General features: G+C 42.8%; 1 protein-coding gene and 1 long non-coding RNA gene across 3 annotated transcripts in view; one reads left to right on the plus strand and one right to left on the minus strand.

The window, feature by feature from the left end:
* Window positions 1-21,550, plus strand: part of LOC309350451 — a 685,906-nt gene that overhangs the window by 624,664 nt on the left and 39,692 nt on the right. The gene's annotated exons all lie outside the window — the stretch shown is intronic.
* The window catches only part of LOC309350557 (uncharacterized protein), a gene marked incomplete at its 3' end in the record, with an annotated part of 123,527 nt that overhangs the window by 94,558 nt on the left and 7,419 nt on the right, over window positions 1-21,550 (minus strand). The gene's annotated exons all lie outside the window — the stretch shown is intronic.

The raw sequence follows: 21,550 nt of genomic DNA on the forward strand, positions 1-21,550 counted from the left end.
TAGCATGTTATAATGAAATGCTGTTCCACAGCTGCTTGCTGAATTAATTTCCCTGTAGAATTTTCTAATTAGTCGGCTTTCTCCAGCCTATTCCCCACAGATGAAACAGAAAGGAAGCAAAAGGCTAGCACCTGCTCCTAAACTTTGGCTGGGGTGAGGGGAGATGGGGATTTAATGGCTGACATACGTGGAAAATAGTTAGACACGCGAAAGTCTCCCATCCAGCCAGCTGTGGGGATGAAGCAACTGGCTTTGGAAGCTTCGTGGATATTCTTTTATGGGAGGAAAATTTCCACTGGCTAAAATTTGAGACAGTTAACCACATTACTTGGGGGGAGGGGGATAGATTTGTTCAAGTGTCAAAATATTGTCCTACTGCCCCCCCCCCTTAAAGGATACGTCAGGAAAAGAAAGAAGAGTGGGTTACTCAAAGCCATTAAGGTGGTTTAATGTGGAGCTTAAGCAATTACTGCTAGTTCATTGTTTTAATGGCTGTAGTTTCTCCCATTATTATTATTTTTTTAAAAACACACACGCGCGAAAACACTGTTTTACTGGAATGCAGCGCATATTTGAAAAGTACCATTTAGGATGGCATGCAGGATCAAGACAATAACAGGAACTAGTGTCTTATGATTCATTGCTTTGAAGGAGAGTTATCGATTGCACAGAAGTTGTTCATGTTAGATGTTATAGGAAATCAAAGCATGAAGAAAGCAGAACCAGATAATAGTCATCAAGATCTTCCCAGGAAAACAAATACATGCATAATATTGAACTTCCAAGCACACTTAATTCCCTTCCCCCAAATATCTCAGAATTACGACCTGTGACAAAGAAACTGGATTGATCTAAGGCCACCACTTTATTAATAAATTTAATTGATCTCCAATGTCACTGTTAGATTAAGAGCCAACTTTCCCGCTTCCTCCATGTGAGTTTCCTGGTACCAAAGCCAGAGCTTGGATTGCTCCGTGCCTTGATTGGATAACCCCAGCCTGGCTTAAAGCATCAGACTGGTGACGCTTTTAATCTTCACATGCATCTTAGTGGTCTGCAGAGGAGCCCCTATGTCATCAGCTTCCTGACTGAAGAGTCCTGGGGATCTGTGAGGCTCTTGGGACCCAGGGGTGGTCCCTCTCCTAGCCTAGGCACTTCTAGCTGCTAAGCTGTAGTGGTCTGATTGAGTAACCCTCTTGTCAGGGAACTGCCATCGGAGCCAGAGGTGGAGGGAAGGCTCCAGAGGGATGCCAGAGAGGGTCCCAGTAGGGAGAGAGGCAGCCCATCTGCTGGGGAAGGAAATCAGCATAGCACCAGTGGAGAAGGGGGGCAGATGGGGGAAGCGGAGAGAAGGCTCCAGGACTCCTCGCCGGAGACCAGCGGGGAGAGCATGGGTCCTCCGCTGCCCACATCCTCCCTGCGCAGAAGACTTCCGCGCAGGGAGAGTAGGAGGAGACTGGGCGTCAAAGAACTTCTTTGCTGGAAGAAGTTCAAGAAACGCCCACTGACGGATTCTGCCAGCGATTGAGACAGCCACGGATGGGTGGCTGTCTGGACAGAAAGGGTTCACCCAGGTAACCCAGCCAGGTGTGGCGACAACTTACGCACGAGCAACCCCCTAGAACCACTACACCTCTCTTCACCACACAGTACCTTAGCATGTGTCATGATTCCCTCTGAATACTTGGATTCAGACCAAAAGTGTGAGGGACCTGAGGAAGAGGACTCTAAGTGGGGAGAAAGAGGGATGAGACAATGGAGCAGAACCCATTTGACAACGCTGCCTGCCTCTGCCACTGAATGCACTCAGGTCTACTGATGAGGTAGGAGTTCCAGAGAAAAGGAGGCTGTTAAAGACTATGGAGGATGAGGAGGGCACAGGGAGGTATGTCTTCCATGGAGAGGTTGTGCCTCAACAGAAAAGAAGAGACTCATTTCCCTAAGGAGGAGTGCTGGCCTTCAGACCAGGAATTCTCACATAGATGGGGATTTTCACAAGTATATGGGCATTCTCAATCTCTGCTTAAAAGCTTGGCAGGTAGGCAAGGAAACTTGTTGGAATAGCTCCATAACTCCTGTGCTGTTTCTGTTTCCTTGTTAGGATCTTGGACAGTGGCCTTGATCTTAGACCGAGCTTATTGTGTTAAACTGCTCTGTGTGGGCAATAGGGGTCTCCTAACAATTCTCTGTACCCTTAGCAAGCTAAACTTCCCTGTATTCTTTGGGAGGAGCCATGACAGTTTAAAGTGGCATGGTAATGCTTTAAATGTGCAGATGGGGCCCCAAAGCGAGGGCCAAGCTGAGCTTTAGCTTTTGAATTCTTCAGGCTGATAGCATCTGGGGATTCAAAGCTTTACCTTTCCCACCAGTTTCTCTAAAGAGTAGCAAAGAAAAATAAAACAAATTAGATGGTCAAACTTAGATTAGAAAATGTGTCGTACAAAACATTTCTTTCTAGACACAGAAGGGAAAGCAAAATCTGGCTTCTGTGGGAGAAGAGACAGAGGTTTTGAAAAGAAATAATGGAGCATGTGCACATACTTTTCTTTGCTCCAGGATGAACTTAAAAACATTAAACACAGAGACACAAATGGGAGGTAAAGGGTAAGGATGTTATTACCCTAAATAGAGAAGATTTGGCAAGATACCCTAACATTGCAAAAGCTTGCCTGTGGGAAGCTGGAAAATTAGTACAGGGCAGAGACTAGCACTGCAGCTGACCTCCCCTGTTGCAGGAGATGATCTTAATGAACCAGTTTCCGAAATGCCATTGCAAGGGTTTTAATTGGAGCTGTCGCTAATTAACCTGTGGAATGAGGAGTATTTTGACAGGGATATCCAGTCATTCAATGTACAACTCGAGAAAAATCCAAAGCAAGGTATTTAACATCTTAACTTTGAAAGAAGGCCAGCAAGCATTATGGAGTCTTGCAAAATCCCATAATGTCCCAATGCACACTGAGCCAGGAGGCTGTTCTTCAGACAGTGTGATTTATTTATTTATTTAAAGAGGAGTTAAAATGAAAGGCCTTCTCCCAAGGCTTGTAAATTCAAACCTGAGTGTGCTCTGCTGCTTGAGAACTTCATACAGACTGCAAACAGCAAGCAAAATTTACAAGCCTGGGACGTTTTTCTTCACATCCCCAAGACCAATGATCATTTCTGTACCCATTATGAAATGAGCAAGGGATGGGAATTTAGGTTTGTGTATTTACTGATTAGGTGGCGCTGTGGTCTAAACCACTGAGTCTCTTGGGCTTGCCTATTGGAAGGTCGGCGGTTCGAATCCCCATGATGGGGTGAGCTCCCGTTGCTCAGTCCCTGCTCCTGCCAACCTAGAAGTTCAAAAGCACGTCAAAGTGCAAGTAGATAAATAGGTACCACTCCGACAGGGAGGTAAATGGCATTTCCATGTGCTCTGGCTTCTGTCAAAGTGTTCCGTTGCACCAGAAGCAGCTTAGTCATGCTGGCCACATGACCTGGAAAACCTGTCTGCAGACAAACGCTGGCACCCTCAGCCTGTAAAGCGAGATGAGCGCCGCAACCCCAGAGTCGTCTGTGACTGGACTTAACTGTCAGGGATCCTTTACCTTTACCTTTACAGTGAGGGGGGAAAGCATTTGATCCCCTGCTAAATTTGCCCGTTTGCCCTCTGACGAAGAAATGACCAGTCCATATTTTTAATGGTAGGTTTATTGTAGCTGTGAGAGACAGAATAACAACAGGAAAACCCCCAGAGGGGGTTTCGTCAGATGGTGAACAGGCAAATTTAGCAGAGGATCAAATACTTTCCCCCCTCACTGTACCTTTACCTTTACCTTTATTTACTGATAGCAGAATTAGCCCTTAAGTTCCAGCATCGTGACAGTTTCTGATTTGCAAATGTGCCTCAAAATGCTGGTGACCCTGTCGTAAGCAGTCCCTATGAACAGAAACCCTGCATGCATTTCCCAGGTAGTGAAAGCTTTTACAGAAAAAGCTCCCGTCTTTCGGTCCCAGCTCCTGCCCACCTAGCAGTTCGAAAGCACCCCTAAGTGCAAGTAGATAAATAGGTACCGCTTTATAGCGGGAAGGTAAACGGCGTTTCTGTGTGCTGCTCTGGTGCCGATTCGCCAGAGCAGCTTCGTCATGCTGGCCACATGACCCAGAAGTGACTCTGGACAGCGCTGACCCCCGGCCTCTTAAGTGAGATGGGCGCACAACCCCAGAGTCGGACATGACTGGCCCGTATGGGCAGGGGTACCTTTACCTTACTAAGTTATCCTGAGTATACACCACACCCCCATTTGATTTTTTTCCTGCTACAGCATGCACTTTTTCACATACAAAAATCCCCCACCACAATTCTTTCTATAAAAAGTCATATTTGACACACATACCCAGGCGATTAGATTCAGTATTCATGAATGGGCCACTGCGTGTTTCCTTATGTTATGTAATCTTCAACAGGCTTCCATCCAAAGCAAGCAATGAAAAATATAACATGATTCTCTTTCCTGGATGTTTTTCACAGCTCCACTTTCTAAACTTCTCCACTACCACAAAAACACACCACACATTTGCACAATAATGTCAAAAGGAATAGTGAGATCACAGCCATGACTGCGGTCATCCTGAAATGGGTTTCTGGCAGCTGATCAACACAAACACAATTAGAGGGTTTACCCTTGCATGTAGTATTTGCTTTCTTGATCATCACTACCCTTAACCTTCAGGAATGTTTAGGAGTCAGTTTAAGTTCCACGAAAGGAAAAAAGTCGTCTTCCTGGTGCGTTTCCACACTCATTTGTGGAACTGTTTAACACAATTTTCACAGTTGGTTTTCCTTTCACTAACAAGCTCATTTTTATAAGGAATCTATCAACAGTCTTGGCCTTGGAATATTCTAGCTCCTGATCAGAAAGATACAATCTTGAATTCTTTCTCTCCTCAACTTGCCTTCCACCGCTTCGTCCAAACTATCCAAAGTAGAAGAAAAGGAAGAATTTATTTTATTTATACCCTGCCCATCTGACTGGGTATAGTTAAGGTTCTGACCTCAGATACAATTTCCAGCACCTTTAACAAGCTGCACTTCCCAACATTCTCCACAACTGTTACAAGTGATGTTTTAGATGTGTGGTGTTTTAAAGGGTGTTTTAAATGTGTGATGTGAATATGACATTGCCATGCAGACATACACGTGTGTAGTAGTCTCACAATGAGTGGGAAGAAGGATCACGGTTAGATCTTTGTATCAAAGCACTCTTAGCTCCCTTTGTAGGGCTACCCTTGGGGTCAGTCCAGAGGCAGAATGCAGCAGCTTGTGGGGATAAACTACCACCAGCATATATTACTGAATTTGCACTGGTTGCCTATCTGTTTCAGGGCTAAGGTGTCAGTAGTAACATAGGAGTCCCTTACAGCTCAGGACCAGGTTACCACCTTATCCTTTATATACCCAATGGATTGTGGCCGAGTTTTTCCTGCAAGTTCCAAAGATCACAGTGACCCCCAAACCAGAACTGCTTTGTTCCCAGTGAAGCTCTGGAGGATGGCTATCTTATATTCCAGCAGCCAAGTTGGTGCCAAATGTATTGCTCTATTTTCCTTTGGAACAAGATGGATGTCTGGGCAGCCCAGGGCCTCCATACACACTGCCCAGGCTTATGCTCTGGAGAGGTCACTTTGGTGCTGTTAATGTGGCCAAAAAAATGCAAGAGACAGAACTAAGGAGTTTCTGGTTTCTGTAGTGACAGCATGCACTGATACTACAGTGGTTTGTCTTCACCTCAGAGGTGCACTCCATGGTCTTTCAAGACAGGCAGATGACAACAACAACAACAACTTATTTCTATGCTGCCATTTGGCCAAAAAAGGCCTCCAAAGTGCTTCACAAAAGGCAAAGAGCAAATACAAAATTCAAGCTTGCTTACTGTTTTCTGGCACTAAAGTTGCAACTAATACACAGGCGAAAAGAGTACCTAAAAGAGGAAGGGAGGGCTGGTTAGAGAAGCCAAGAGGCCTGTCAAAGATGACTAAAGAAACAAAAATAATTGGAAGCCCGGGCCAGTGACATCTGGAAGATAAGAACCTGAGTACATGGATTTACACTAGGGAAGAATTTGTCCCAATATATGTCTGATGCTTTTAAAATTAGCTACAAACTGCTACATGGTTCCTGGCCTTGATTTATTGTATTTCCACTTTTCTTTTCTTTTTACAAAAAAACATAAATCCACAGCCCTGTATCCGGCTATAAATGAAATATATCAAACTGATGCTGTTTAATGCATTCCAAAAGAAGAAGGAGAGCTTTCTCAATCCACCAGGGCTCACAAAGCAGGATGTTCCTTTCCCCTTCTTATCCTAAAGTAGGTTGCAATTGAAAGGATCAGCATCTAAATCAATGGAGGCTGCCGTCCCCTTTGCACCTCTTGTCTCTTATTTCTTCCGTGCCTCGGTGGACATAAATAGCTTATCTGTGTATTAGAATGTTTGGCTGCCTGAGGAAGCTTATCAATTCCAGTTTTATGGGCTGCTTGGTGATGGAAACAAGGGAACCCTGCTCTCCCCCTGATAGGGAAGTCTTCAAGAAGCCCTGGAATGCGTTCTCCGGTATTTCTGGTATCTGCAAGTGTCAAGAGAGCAGATTTTTTTCTCATCAGTTGTCACAGTGTGACTCACAATTAGAGCCATCTGCTTTGCATTCAACTCCCCGGGGGCATCACTCATTTTTCACCCACTTCCTGTTGCTGACAGCACAGTTCCTCCTTGTATCATTCCATACCAGCCCCTCTGCCCCTCCAAGAGATTGCAACAGGCTTGTACATTTTTCCCTAGGGAAATCCTTTCCGTTAAAAAAGAAAAAACATACTTTATTTGCTAGTGAGGTCAGAAATCATCGGAGAAACAAAAATTCCTTAATAAAATAGAACAGTATTATTTACCCAAAGTCCTTTCCTAGCAGTATAATTTCTCTGCTACTTTTAAAACGCATGGACTTTGAAGTCCTTTTAAAAGTTAGTTGGGGAGAGGAGTAGAATTCCAGCGAACCTGTGAGAACAGATGAGGATGAGTTTGTTTTTAGGTTCCACTTTATTCAAGCTATTTATTTTGCAGCAAACCTGTAAAAGATAAAGGAAACAAGCAAACTCTCGCTTTAACAATAAACCGAACCATATGAACAAAGTAGGTGAGGGGGAAAGAGTTTAAAAGCATCATTGAATAAACTCTTCTAAAGTATCTGAAATTATCATTGATGAACTTGTCAATATAACATGATGGTGCATGTACATAAGAAAACATAATATGTTTAGAACTCCAAAGGGTATTCCTAAGCAGGGAATTGTGCAATGGTTTAAAAGCAGAGCTGCACCTATTAATTATTGTAACACTCAAAATAAACAAGCAAAAGTTTGGTGGTATTTGTAGTTTATTTATACAAAGGTGTCAGCTGTTGCTATGGAGAAACTAAATTTACACATGCATAGATACAGGTTCAGTCAGTCTACATATTAATGATCCTTCCTATACGTAGGCAAATACTATATAAATACTTTTTAAGGGAATAACTATACCGTAGGGGCGCGGGTGGTGCTGTGGGTTAAACCACAGAGCCTAGGACTTGCCAATCAGCAGGTCAGCGGTTTGAATCCCCACAACGGGGTGAGCTCCCATTGCTCGGTCCCTGCTCCTGCCAACCTAGCAGTTTGAAAGCACGTCAAAGTGCAAGTAGATAAATAGGTACCACTCCGGCGGGAAGGTAAACGGCATTTCCGTGTGCTGCTCTGGTTCGCCAGAAGCGGCTTAGTCATGCTGGCCACATGACCTGGAAGCTATACGCCAGCTCCCTCGGCCAATAAAGCGAGATGAGCGCCGCAACCCCAGAGTCGGCCACGACTTGACCTAATGGTCAGGGGTCCCTTTACCTTAGTTCAATGGTATAGCATATGCCTAGCATGCAGAAGGCCTCAGGTTCAATACCTGGTGTCTTTTGGTGTAGCACTGGGGAAATTTATTGCCAAAAAGCCTGGAGAGTTACTGTCAGTCAGTGTAGGCAATACTGAACTAGAGGACCAATGATCTGACTTTGTAAAAGGCATCTGTCTCTATCCTTAACCTGGTCTCCCAAAAGCGGAAAGATTGGACAGTTGTATGGCAAAATATAACTGCAAAACATGGACTGGATTTAGTTCCATGTGTTTTTGTAGATCTGGGTCTAATTCACTAAAACAGTTACTCAAGGAAATTAAGGGTAGGAAAACATATTAATGCAGTGCTAGCGGAGACTATAAAAGTGCCAAAGTAAGGAAATTAAAAATTACAGAACACATTAAGTAAGGTCAGTGCAATAATAGAAAGAGCTATACAAGTCTAAGAGGACTATATTAGCTTCCTGCATGAACCATAACTTTTAATTTCCTGATTTTTATGCATTTGGAATCTCAGCCATACCACTGCGTGGCCATCAGTGAACAATAAAAAGAAACACGTTGTGTGTGTTTTTTCTGGGAGTCTGAATGGCAAGTTTCTAGCCAAGAATAAATATTTACAAATAAACCATGAACACCCTTTGGGAAGGAAACAGGCTCTGGAAGCACAAATGTTCTTTCAAAGCAGAAAATGGTTGGTGGTATACTTCTGATGAGGAAATCATCATCTGCAAATTGTATTTTTTAAATAATTATGCCTCTTGTACTAGGCATGTGCAAAAGTGGGAAAGAAAAATCCAGATTTGGCAGCCGAAAGAAGAACCAAATAATATTTTGCAGACATCTTGCTGGCGGATGTGGGCTACCCAACTCCATTTAACAGCTCGGTCCTACAGAGCTGATTCAGTTGCAGTCATGTAGTAGTCCATACCACCAAAGTTCAAACAAATACGCATGGGGAGATCCATCTAAGACACCCATTACTTGTACATTTACTGATGTGGCTGGCTGCTATTACTTAACATTTCCTCCTTTGCCAATTGGATATGTGACAAAAAGGCTTCCATCCATATTGTTTAATCTTTCATACTGCCCAGCCTAATGGCAGGTGTGCTGCTTGTGTGTTAGATATAAAGAAAGGATGGGCAACCGTCCAGCCTGAGGGCCAGAGTCCCTCCTAGGCAGCTTTCTGAGGGCCGCATGCCAGTGGTCAACAGAGTCAGAGGCAAAAAATGGGGCAGAGCAACAAATGCAGATGCAGATTTTGCCATTGTACAGTGGGCTATTTTTTATGCATGCCCACAAAGCTTTATTTATCCTTCATCCAGCAAAAGACACCTATGCTAAGGAAAGGCCTTAATTCTAAGGAGACCAAACCCAGTGCATATGTTGGCACCCCTGAAATCACTCACCACTTGGAGACTGGTTGGTTGGTAGGTTGAGTTTGCTTATATGCCACTTTTCCGCAACAAGCTGTGCCCAAACAGGATACATCCAAAACATCAAAATGTAAATCTACGAAATACAGATATATCACTAAATTTAAAAAGATACTAAAACAACAACAACAAGACATTGTGACTTCCACCAATCCCACAGCACCTCCTTTATCTCTCATTGTGTCTTCCCGTTTTCCTGTTTTCCTTATCATCTCTATCCTAACATCTAGAAATAAATCCCTCTTTCTTATCCTTTCACTTCACAAGGTTATTCCAGACTCAGCCCGATTTCTGTCCTTGAACCTTGACTTTTAAGGTATTCAATTAGGCACTCCCATTCTTTTTTTACTTGTAAGATATGGATTTGTTTGTTTGTTTAGTTTTTGTTGCTTTCTTTAGTTTTTGAATGTTGGTTTTTGTGTATTGTTATTTTTTGATATGTTTTGTGTTGTTGTTGTTGTGTGGAAAATACTAATAAAATTTATATTTAAAAAAATGAAAAAGGATAGGGGTGCATGTATCAATATTTTACAGTGTGGTTGGCAGGAAGGTGGCAGGCACGGATCTTCAGCTTTAAAAATTCCCAACTTCTATTGATCCATTGGATTCATGAAGTGCTCATCTTGGATCTGTGTATGAAGACTTTGTGCTATTTTGTGTTCTTAATATTGGCATTTTTATACAAACATACTGGAAAGAAAACTCCCTCCCTCCCCACCCCCCACCCCCCCACCCCCGCTTGCCAGCAAGCCAGAAAACAGGGTTACCGTATTTTGAAGAACAAAAAAGAGAACACATTTGATGACTTCTACTTTTAACTATGGATCGCTAGGACGATTCTACCCATGAAAAAGAGGACATGTCCTGGGAAAAGAGGACGTATGGCAAAGCAAACATATACACATTACCCTTGGAACATAACCCCAGCATGTGATACAACTGCCCTGTAGGTATGCATGGGATTCCACTGTTAGGTACTAACGTCTGTCACAAGGCAACTGATGGAAATTCAGTTTTACAGCAGTCATTTTCCTTTGCTTGTTAAAATCTGCTTCGTATTGGTCAGTTCTTATATTTCAAAAGAAACCGTACTTTGATTCAGTAGCTTTACAACCTCAGCAGTGCGTCTATATGGCATGTCTTAGGGAATGTCCATACTTTAAGGCCAACCTTAAATGGAATTAATTAAACAGATTAGACAGACATTCTTTATTGTGGAATCATAACAGGTCGGTGTCTGCGAGTTTGTTGTTTGGAGCTTACTCATTTATTGGGAGATTTTAGAAAAACAATTCTCAGACGCTGACACACACCATCTGCCTGGTTGTACCTATCCTCTATTTTTGGATTATAAATACAGTGGTACCTCGGGTTAAGTACTTAATTCTTTCTGGAGGTCCGTACTTAACCTGAAACTGTTCTTAACCTGAAGCACCACTTTAGCTAATGGGGCCTCCCGCTGCCGCCGCACTTCCAGAGCACAATTTCTGTTCTCATCCTGAAGCAAAGTTCTTAACCCGAGGTACTATTTCTGGGTTAGCAGAGTCTGTAACCTGAAGCGTATGTAACCTGAGGTACCACTGTACATGGGAAATATAGGTAGTTTGCTAGTATATTCAGACATTTCACATGAGGGAGTGCTCTGGAAATATTCTGTGTAGTCACTGAGGTCCATGCAGCAGGGTTTGCCAATGTGGTGCCCACAGATACCCACATGTCCACAGAGGTCATCCTGACAGCTGCAGGGTCTCCTCCCCTTTCAATTGGGCTTGAAAGAGGCATCCTGTTGTAGCTAATAGACTAGGTTGCAATGTGTGCTTAGTTTCAGGGTGTGTATGCTGCCCACCACAGTTTCTCCAATGTGTTTACATTCCTACAGCTTCTAGAAGGTTGGTGGGCCCTGCCTTACAATTTGTAACAGCCACAAAGCGACTTTTTTTTGCCATCATATATTATGTACATGGATAAAACTGAGGTCTCCAAACAAAAAGCAGGGTCAGATATCAGAACAAATGTACACTCCCCTGGTACAAAACTGAGTTTCAGCACAGACATCCCGATTTTTCTATTTTGCTTATTTATTTCACAACAAGTTTATGGGATTCACAAGTATCTTAGGTTCAGCAGTGCTAATTTTAGTTACGACCTTTGTTGGGCTTTGCCGTGCAAGCTTTTCCCCCTGTGAAAGGAGTTCCCATCTGATTGTAATATAATTATTAACATATTAGATATGATAATCGGATCTATGTATCTGGTTGGTTTTCTGTTAATGTCTTTTAATACAGAGGGTGCACTTTTTTGCTTTTCCGGTTCCTGTTGCTTATGAGCACTCATTTGCCCCTCGCTGTCTGTCTAAAGTGCTTCTTTACTGACAGAGCACTGCATGGAATTGAACCACAATCTGTTGAATAAACATGGCTCATAATCTTGTTTGGCTCTACAAGAATCGCATGAAGGATATGGACTATCGAATAAGCTTCTCCCTCTTTCTACATTTGTTTGTCTTTCTTATTTAAGTGTAGATGGCGAGCTTCTAAAACAAGTCAGAATTTACAAGCCCTGCGGTATGGCGCCCATACTAAAGCCCTGTCCATGTGTTCAGAAGATCATTGTGTGGGAGCCTGAGGTGGGTAGGGAAAGTGGGTGCGAGCATGCTGCCCTCCTGCTAACACCTGTGCTCACTCTAGAGTCGATGTTCAACCTTATCATTTTGTGCAGGGAGTACAGTGGTTCTTCAGTTTAAGAACTTAATTTGTTCCGGAGGTCCGTTCTTAACCTGAAACTGTTCTTAACCTGAGGTACCACTTTAGCTAATGGGGCCTCCTGCTGCCACCACACGATTTCTGTTCTCCTCCTGAAGCAAAGTTCTTAACCCGAGGTACTATTTCTGGATTAGCGGAGTCTGTAACCTAAGCATCTGTAACCTAAAGCGTCTGTAACCTGAAGCATCTGTAACCCGAGGTACCACTGTATTTGTGTTTTATCAGTGAAGCCATGTTTGGCTAGGTTTACTTAGACACCTCCCGATGAAAGGGAATCCTGCATTATCACAGTTCCCAGCCACAAAAAGGATGGCTTGGTTCAATCAGCTGAATGAGGTTTGATGGCCCCTTCAGACCTTGGGAAGCTCCAGTGGAGGTGAAGTGTGGAGTGCGCCCAACTGGGATGGGCAAATCTCTCAATTTCATTTTCTCTCGGTTTCTCGTTTTTTTTTTTTTTGTTTGTTTTTTCAGTCTTAAGTTCAGTGCTGTATATTTTCCCATCAGTTTGCAATTCCCATCAGTTTGCACCAACATTTTAGTCCCAATTTCTCCTAATATACACATCTTTGCAAGCAATTCCCCTAACATAGCGTGCAGGAATGCATTATCTTCACCAATAGATACCTGTTTCTGCACACTCGGTACATATTGTTCTGTTGAAGAACTGAATTGCAAAATTTGGAGAAGTGTGACTTATGAAGGATAGCTGTACAGGCTATTTGTGTGTGCTAGATTGGCACATGACTGCCAACGTGTACCATTTTTTACCTGAAAGGGGGGCAGGGGTGGAATGGGGCAGGCTTACATGTGCTCTCCCGATACTCACAATGACCTAGAACTCAACCTTCGTGCAAATAAAGAGTTGCCTCTATTTCACTTCATGTATTGGTTTGAGAAGTGCACATTAGATAGTTTTTCATTGACATTGCATACAAAATTGAATTTCTCCTCCATCTCTAGTGCTAGGCTGCATTCACACAGCAGTGTGTGTTGTTTTCCTGATGTTTCCCTAACTGTTATTTACATACTTTTCTCCTGGAAACAAATGGCATGGAAATGAGCGTTAAACTTGCACTATATTTCTTGAAGTGGCTTTTATGTTGTGTGAAAGCTCAAAAATAATGCAGAAATTAACAGTTAGAGAAATGGCTGGAAAACAGAATGAACCAGGGCTTTTTTTCCCAGCACCTCTCGGGTAGACACCATTGCCATTCTAAGAGAACGAGGGAGGCATTCATGGTGAGTTCTGCCGCCTCTTTTTCTAGAAAAACAGCACTGGAATGAACTCCCGTGTGAATGCAATCCTGGTCATGGGTAAGAGCATAACACTTGTTCCCCCTTCACATTTGATGCTCACATGCATTCTTTTGAAGGCATAAAAGGGTGCTTATGTCTTGTGCCTATCATTGCCTTACAACATTTTCTCCGACGACCCAGAAAGTTCTGCTTGCAAGTCAGACCTACAGGAGGAATGAGGCCTGCACAGAATTTGCATTCCCGTAGAACTACTTGGAAATGTCCTTTTTTCAACTTAGCTCTGCCGTAGTCTCACCGTATGAGAAAACAAAGGGATCTCTTTCTACATCACATCTTCCTTGGAAGCTTGTTATTCTTGGCAGCCTTGAAACAAATGCTCAATTCCTTGTACTGCAGTGAGGTGCAAGTAGCAACCTGCAAACATGTTGAGAGGGCCTACAAAACAACATATTAGCAGTGGGATGATTTCATCTCATGTTCGTCGGTGACTTTTGTAACTTCAGTTTCCTTTTCTTCAAGTGTGAACATGCACATTCATCTGTTGTTTTCACACTAGTTATCTGTAGGGAGGGGGGGAGCTGCCTGGCTGTTGTTGTGAGACTTGTCTTTCAACATGTTTCGATAGGCTTGGATTGAGTGCTTAGCAGTGGGGCATGTGCCTACTTGACATGGCTTTGTTTTGTAACTTCCTTTCATTTGAGATCTTTAGGAAGTTATCATCCTTACCGTAAGCAAGGGACTCTGAGTTTGGGCAACAACAAAGACTGCACACTGTCCTGGTCATCCAAGATGAACATGGGCAATGGACAATTTGGATTAAACCAAGTCCATTATACTTAAAAGAAAGATAAATACCACAGACTTAAAACTGTGGCAAAAGCAGCACAGTTGTACCACAAAAAATACCACAATGTGGCAAAAAGTACTTCAAATAATATCAGTAATAACTTGAAAGCATTTGAATAAGCCTGATTTGTTTTCAGTTCCCATTTCCACCAGCATATTGCCAAAACTGGGGAGGGGTTTCCAAAATGCTATTCTTGTTTTGCTTTTTAAAATCACTCTGCTTGTGGAGTAGTAATGCAAAGACACCATGCTAAGCAAGCTTTTTAAGCCTGTGAATTATTTTCAGGCCTTTAAAAAGATGTTGCTTAAAAGCTTTTTTCTTCTGTGGAAAGGGCAGGTGGGAATCCACTGTACTAATTCTTTTGCTTTTTCGGGGAGCGGAAATTGTAAGGTAATGTATTTAATGCTTGAACTTTATTCAAAATCAATTCACAGGGCTACAAAAATAAGGAAAAGCTGCATTAGAGGAGCTAAAATTAAAAGCTATTAATAAGTAGCATGTATGTTTGAACCAGCTATACTAATCTTTTTTATAACTGGGTTCAGGGGCTACAAACATAAATTGCAACAGTAATTTGGCTTTAGCAGTTTTATACAGAAGTTGCTCACCGGGTAGGGTGAAACTGTTACGCTACTTTCCACCAAATAGGTTGCTGCCAGCCTCTTCTTCTCCCTCCCCTCCACTGCCCGATTGCCCCATCTTAATACAGCTCTAAATCACTCTACGTGGGTCGACATGACCTATCCAGCATTTCTGCAACTCAATGAGGTCAAAATCCAAGGCTGACTGAATTGGTTCCCATGCACAGCCTTTGAAAAAGCTGCTTTGCAGCACCCAAGGTTAATACAGCAAAGAGGCCTGGATTGGGCCCATTGATGTCACGTGATGGTAGCAGGGTCTGCACAGGATCAAGTGGATCCTGTGCCAGCCCTGTCCTGCCTCCTTCCTGCCTCACAAATGCCTCATTTCAGGGCTATCACTGGTGAGCTATCACCAGTGGGGATGCCTCTGGCATAGGTAGGTAGGTAAACAGACTGAGGAGGAAGGGGCAGGAAGATTCAGGGGCCAGAAGAGAGACCAGAGCTTTGGGCCCTTTGAGCCCTTAACAAGGCCCCTACACTGAGGTATAGATAGGAAGCCCACCTTATTCAAGTCATTCTATGAACCTTAGTTACGTAATACATAAGTGGACCCCTGCAACATAATTGTTTCTGTGTGGAGTAAGTCTTTTCAGAGTTTCGACCACTCCATTCTATTCCCCTTGTCCCTTGTTTAGTCAGTCCCAATAGGCAGAATCCTGAACACATTCAGTTCGCACTATCATTTGGTTGAGGGCATTTTTCTCCATTAGCAGGTTTTCAGGAGAAGACATGCTTATACCCAACCTGAATTATCTTAATTTTTTTTGTTTTCTTTCCATTGATTTTTATGGACACCTCTCACATATGTCCCTGGGCACATTTAAGAGTAGCTTCCCGGCATTAAACAGGAAGTTATCTATTCAGACCATGGAGTAGACATATAAAATATGGAAAGACCTATATTCTCTCCCTCCCTTTCTAGCCTTTCCATTTCTCCTTCCAACAGGTTGTCTACCCTTTTCCCCTTCTCAGTCTCACAACTTTCTGTGCCATTGACCTCTGAAAGGGGTTTCAGAGACAGATTTTTTTGGGTATCTTTAAGCCTCAGGGTTACCCTGAGTTTGCTGGTGCCTCTCGTGTAAATGATCTAGCAAAGCCCCTTGTGGATGGCCAAGCTCCAACCTGGTCATCTACAAGGTCTGGCAAGTTCAAGTCTTCCACATTCATTCTGTGGAGAGAGCAATAATGTGCTCATATGCCTCACAAGAAAGTGTTAAAAAGTGTGAAGTCTGTGTTCATATTTCCATGGTCTAATGCTTCTTAAAGAACTCCTCAACACCATGACAGCCATCACCGAAAGAAATATTTTGTTAACAATTCAGATATTTGCATTTTATCACTGAAGCCATCTTTTTGTTGGGTCAGGGGGGAACCAAACAGACCTCTTTGCTGGGATTGGCTGTACAAATCAGAGGTTTATTAGCCTTATGTGCATTTAATGAAAAATATCTACTTCCATGAGATGCAAATACATATCACAGTAAGTGATTACACTCACAAATATTCTCACTATATTTTAAAAATCAGTTTCTGCAGAACACCAAGCTGTGCAGTTTATTAGTGTTATCTTAGTTGTATTGCTTCCTTTGCCACATCGTAAGTTAGCCGTCACTAATTGCTACATTGGACATTAACCAGACACACCCCCACCCACCTCCTGGGAATAGGTTTAACAAGAACCACAACATTCCGGTTACTGGGTTTTCAGCGGCTTTAAAAAATCCCAAGTTCATTCCAAGTAAAGAATCTAAGTAGATCTATTGAAGTCTTATTAAGAAAGCCAACACACATCAAACCAGAGCATGCTAATATGCAACTGCTAACATATGCTTTATTTCCGATGTGTGGTACTTTAATTAAAGTCTTACCTTACCTTGGTTCAAAAAAGGGACACATTTAAAAATCAGATTACCATGGTAATAAACAGCTCATTTCTGAGACTTGTTGTCCTTTCACCTAAGTGCTTAGGAAAGAACACACCCAACAGTGATGTGGATCCTATGCAGAATATAGCATTAGAAATGCCCTATATGTTGGTAGAAATAGCTAAGATCAGGGTTGTTGGCATAGGTCTTTCTCAGGGGACAATGGAGGAGTGAGCCTTTGGGGTGAAGTCAAACTCTTGGAAGGTTGCAGTGCCTGATGTGGCTGTAGAGACCGATACAGGAAATACATGTTTTGTTACAGCTGGGGCAGATGAAGGTGTCTGGTTGAGTTGCTGCAGGTGGACTATGACAGGCATGGCCAAACTTGGCCCTCCAGCTGTTTTGGGACTACAACTCCCATCATCCCTAGCTAACAGGACCAGTGCTCAGGGATGATGGGAATTTTAGTCCCAAAACAGCTGGAGGGCCACGTTTGGCCATGCCTGCTCTATGATGTTGATGTTTCTTCTCTCTGTGCTCCTCCCAGCTGTTCTTGTCAAGGCCTCCATATGGTACATATTGGGGATTATCTCAGGGACTGCAATCATAGTCGATGTGTTGCTTTCTTTTCCTCTTTCTTTCTTTGATTTTTTTAATGCCAAGGTCTTGTGCAAGACCTCTTTGTGGCTCTTAGTTGGGTAAATATCACTTGTGCAAGACCTCAATATTGATATGAAAAAGAAATGGAAGTGGATATTCCTCCCTTTCTGCAAAAGGCACAAGTCTCCTTTTTGCCCATTATGAAACATACAGTAATCATTCCCAATCCCTGGCCTATGGTCTTCTGAGGAACAAAGGAGAGGCTGAAGGGGTTGGGGAAAGCACCAGTGGATGCTGGGCCATTACGGCAAATGGGGCCCTGCCCCATCAACCTCAGTCTGCCCCCAGCCAGCTACCACCTGCCTCCCTTCTTACTTAAAACACTGGTCAACAAAAAATTTGTTGTCTGCGTTTTTTCAGTTGATTTAGGACGAATCTGATGCGCTGAATCCAAAAATCACATTGGTTTTGCTCAATCAGGTCAAGTTTTTGAGCTATGGCCACATGTTTTTTTTTACGTTTTTGTTCACATGTACGCTTGTGTGGAGCATTTTAGAAGAAGTTGGTGGGGGTAAAATGCCATGTCGAATAATTGTTTTGATTGGAAATGATTATTTTAATGACAAGAAGTATTCAGGTCTGATAGTTCTGGGTGATTATGTCAAAAAGGGATCAGTTTGAAGTCATAAAACCTCGAAATCTTCCATAAATTGGTGTGGCATTTCATAAGGCGTGCTTACCATGCTTATTTTGGTATTAAACTTGGTGACCAGGATAAAGCTTGGGCGCCACACATGGTGTGCAAGGCATGCACCGAGACTCTACGTGGGTGGACCAATGGCAAGAGGAGTCTGAACTTTGGAATTCCCATGGTTTGGAGGGAGCCGACAAACCATGTCACTGACTGCTACTTCTGCGCTGTTGATGTGACTGGGATCAACAGAAAGAACTGGAGCAGCCTCAAGTATCCTGATCTTCAATCAGCACGTTGTCCTGTAGCTCATTGTGATGAAATTCCAGTGCCTATCTTCTGAGAACTTCCTGACATTAGTGACGAAGTGTTGAAGGACATGATGAAGAAGAAGTGGTTCTTGAAGATGATGCTCCACATCCATTTTCCCAAAAGGAGTTGAATCATCTAGTTTGCGACCTCAGCTTGTCAAAGCACTCTACCGAACTGTTGGCATCCAGATTGAAGGAAAAAAACCTCCTCTCTGACAGTGCTCGCATCAGCTTCTTCCACAACAGGCATCAAGAGTACCTCCGTTTTTTCTCGGAAGAGGACTTGGTGTACTGTGCAGATATTGCGCAGCTTCTGCTCAAGCTTGGAGTGCCACAGTAAGAACCCAAAGAGTGGAGATTGTTCATTGACAGCAGCGAGCGATCACTGAAATGTGTTCTGCTACACAACGGCAACCAGTTTGCCTCTATACCCCTGGCTCACTCGAGTACACTGAAGGAGAACTATGAAGCGGTAAAGTATGTGCTGGAGAAAATTGGTTACGACCAGCATAAGTGGTTTATCTGTGTTGACCTGAAGATGGTGAACTTTTTGTTGGGACAACAGTCTGGCTTCACCAAGTACCCATGTTTTCTGTGCATGTGGGATAGTAGGGACTGTGCTCAGCATTACACGAAGAAGGACTGGCCTGTGCGGGAGGAATTGGTGCCTTGCAAAGAAAGGAACGTCATCAACGACTCTCTGGTGGACAGAGACAGAATACTCTTCCCACCGCTGCACATCAAGCTCGGCTTAATCAAGCAGTTCACCAAGGCTCTGGACAAGGATGGTGACTGCTTCACTTACTTGTGCCAGGCTTTTCCAGGATTGACCATGGAGAAGTTGAAAGCTGGCATCTTTGACGGTCCTCAGATCCATCAGCTCATCAGAGATCCAGAGTTCGGAAAGTCAATGAACAAAGTGGAACTGGAAGCGTGGAAGGCATTTCTTCTGGTACTGAAGAACTTTCTGGGCAACAATAAGGCCAGAAACTACACAGAACTTGTCAAAAACATGCTGACTGCTTTCAGAAACCTGGGCTGCAACATGAGCATCAAGATGCACTACCTATTTTCACCTATGGACCAGTTTCCTGAGAACCTGGGTTCAATGAGTGGCGAGCAGGGGGAGAGATTCCATCAGGACATGAAAGAGATGGAGACCAGGTATCAGGGTTGCTGGGACGCAGTCATGATGGCTGACTACTGTTGGACTCTGAAGACAGACTTCCCTGCCGCTGAGCATTCCAGGAGTTCCAAAAAACGGAAGTTCAAGCCCTGAAGTTTGAAAAATGGTGAAGCAACATGCAATTTACGTGTACTTACCTTTATCAATGCCCACCATTCAGTTTACAGTAATCGATGTTTCTATCAGGTAATCAATATATGTTGTTGGGAAAACATTTTTTTCTCTTAAAAACATATTTAGGATGATATGTGTTGACAAAAATCAGCTGATAATGCCACAAAAATGTAATCGATTTTGTCACAAGAACTGATTTTTTTCAAATCAACATAGCACAAAAACCTGACCTGATGGAGAGAAACGGATTCCATTTCCTGATTCAGCAGTGCAAAAATACTCTAAATCAGTTGTAGAAATCTAGACAACATTCAAAAAGTAAAAAATTGTTGCCCAGTGTAATCAGTCCAGGTGGCGGCACTGCTTATTAATTTCCTTCCCCTTAGTTAGTCACAGTATTGCCCTTATAGGACTCGGCAGGGAGGCGGATGGGTGTAGTGGTTAAGAGCGGTAGACTCACAATCTGGGGAACTGGGTTCACATCTCCGCTCCTCCACATGCATCTGCTGGGTGACCTTGGGCTAGTTACACTTCTCTGAAGTCTCTCAGCCTCACTCACCTCACAGAGTGTTTGTTGTGGGGGAGGAAAGGAAAGGAGAATGTTAGCCGCTTTGAGACGCCGATAAAGCAGGATATCAATTCCAAACTCCTCCTCTTCTTGATATTAATTGATTCTATCTGACATTGGCTTTATCTCCACCTGTTGTTGGTATCCCTGTCTGCCACCAGTTCAATCAGGCACCAGCTGCCCCTGGGGGACACCACAGCAAATCACTGTTCTCATCAATGTTGCTTCTGGATTCTGACTTAGCAAGGACATATGTGAAGAATTAAAATGGGAAAACTCAGCTGAATATATATCTTTGTGTATTATTTTAACAGCATCACAGGAACCTCTAATTTATACTTCAATGTATAGTCCCTTTGTATAATATGTATAATATTCAGCTGGTCAAAAGGGTAAGATAATGCCTTTCTCTCAGTGAAAACAAAACAAAACTCCTCTCAGATTTGTAACTCCATATACATTCAAATTGCACAGAATTAAGGAAGGATAGCCCACGTTGAATTGACATTTCAAGGAGACTTGCAATAGTGGCAAAGTCCAGGTGGGCTTGGAAGGGCATGTGTGTTTGTCAGGATTGGAGACAGTGCTCTTCCGCATGACAGATGATCAGTTGATAAATGAGAAAGCATCAGTGGCTGGGCTATTAAAGTGAGTGATGTGGGAACTAGGAAGTTAAATAAAAAAAGTCTTTAGTGTGCTGTGGAACAAGAAACATGGGTACAGTGGTCAAAGGTTGTTGGAGATTTTACACGTTTCATGGAAACTGTGGCAATGGAAAATATAGTTTTCTGGAAATGTGATTGTGTGTTCTGCAAGAATCGGTGAATAGATGCACCAGACAACTCTTCTTTATGTTCCCATATTTGGTTCAACTGTTTACAAGGAGAAAAATTCAAACCACTCTGAATTAAATTTAGCCTATAGAAATCTGAACACATAGTGCAGAATTCTACCTCTCCAAAGGAAACTTAGCCTGCTCCCCTAGAATGTGTTCGTATTTCCTTTTGATTAGTTCACTGAAAGGAATTTATTGCAAAATATGGCCACTTTTATGAAATGACTTTCTTTATTATTAACAGACCTTTCACAAAGAGGTGTTAGGGTAATATGTCTTTTTGCCAAACGAGAGCGCTCTTTCCGAAGCAGAATTTCTACAGTGGACATCACAATGAATGTACAAAAACATGAATGTATTAAGTTTACGAAATATGGAAATGTTCTTTGGAGGATGGGGTGGGGTGGACAAGCCTTCCATCTTCAAATCATAGTTACAAACGTTTGTTCTGCGAAACCTTGAGGAATGGCTATTGAAGAGAATTAAAGCAACATCTGCAAGGGAAGTTGAAGCAAATCCTC

This window comes from Podarcis erhardii (genome assembly GCF_964252035.2).
Source record: "Podarcis erhardii genome assembly, chromosome: 9".
NCBI classification, from domain to species: domain Eukaryota; kingdom Metazoa; phylum Chordata; class Lepidosauria; order Squamata; family Lacertidae; genus Podarcis; species Podarcis erhardii.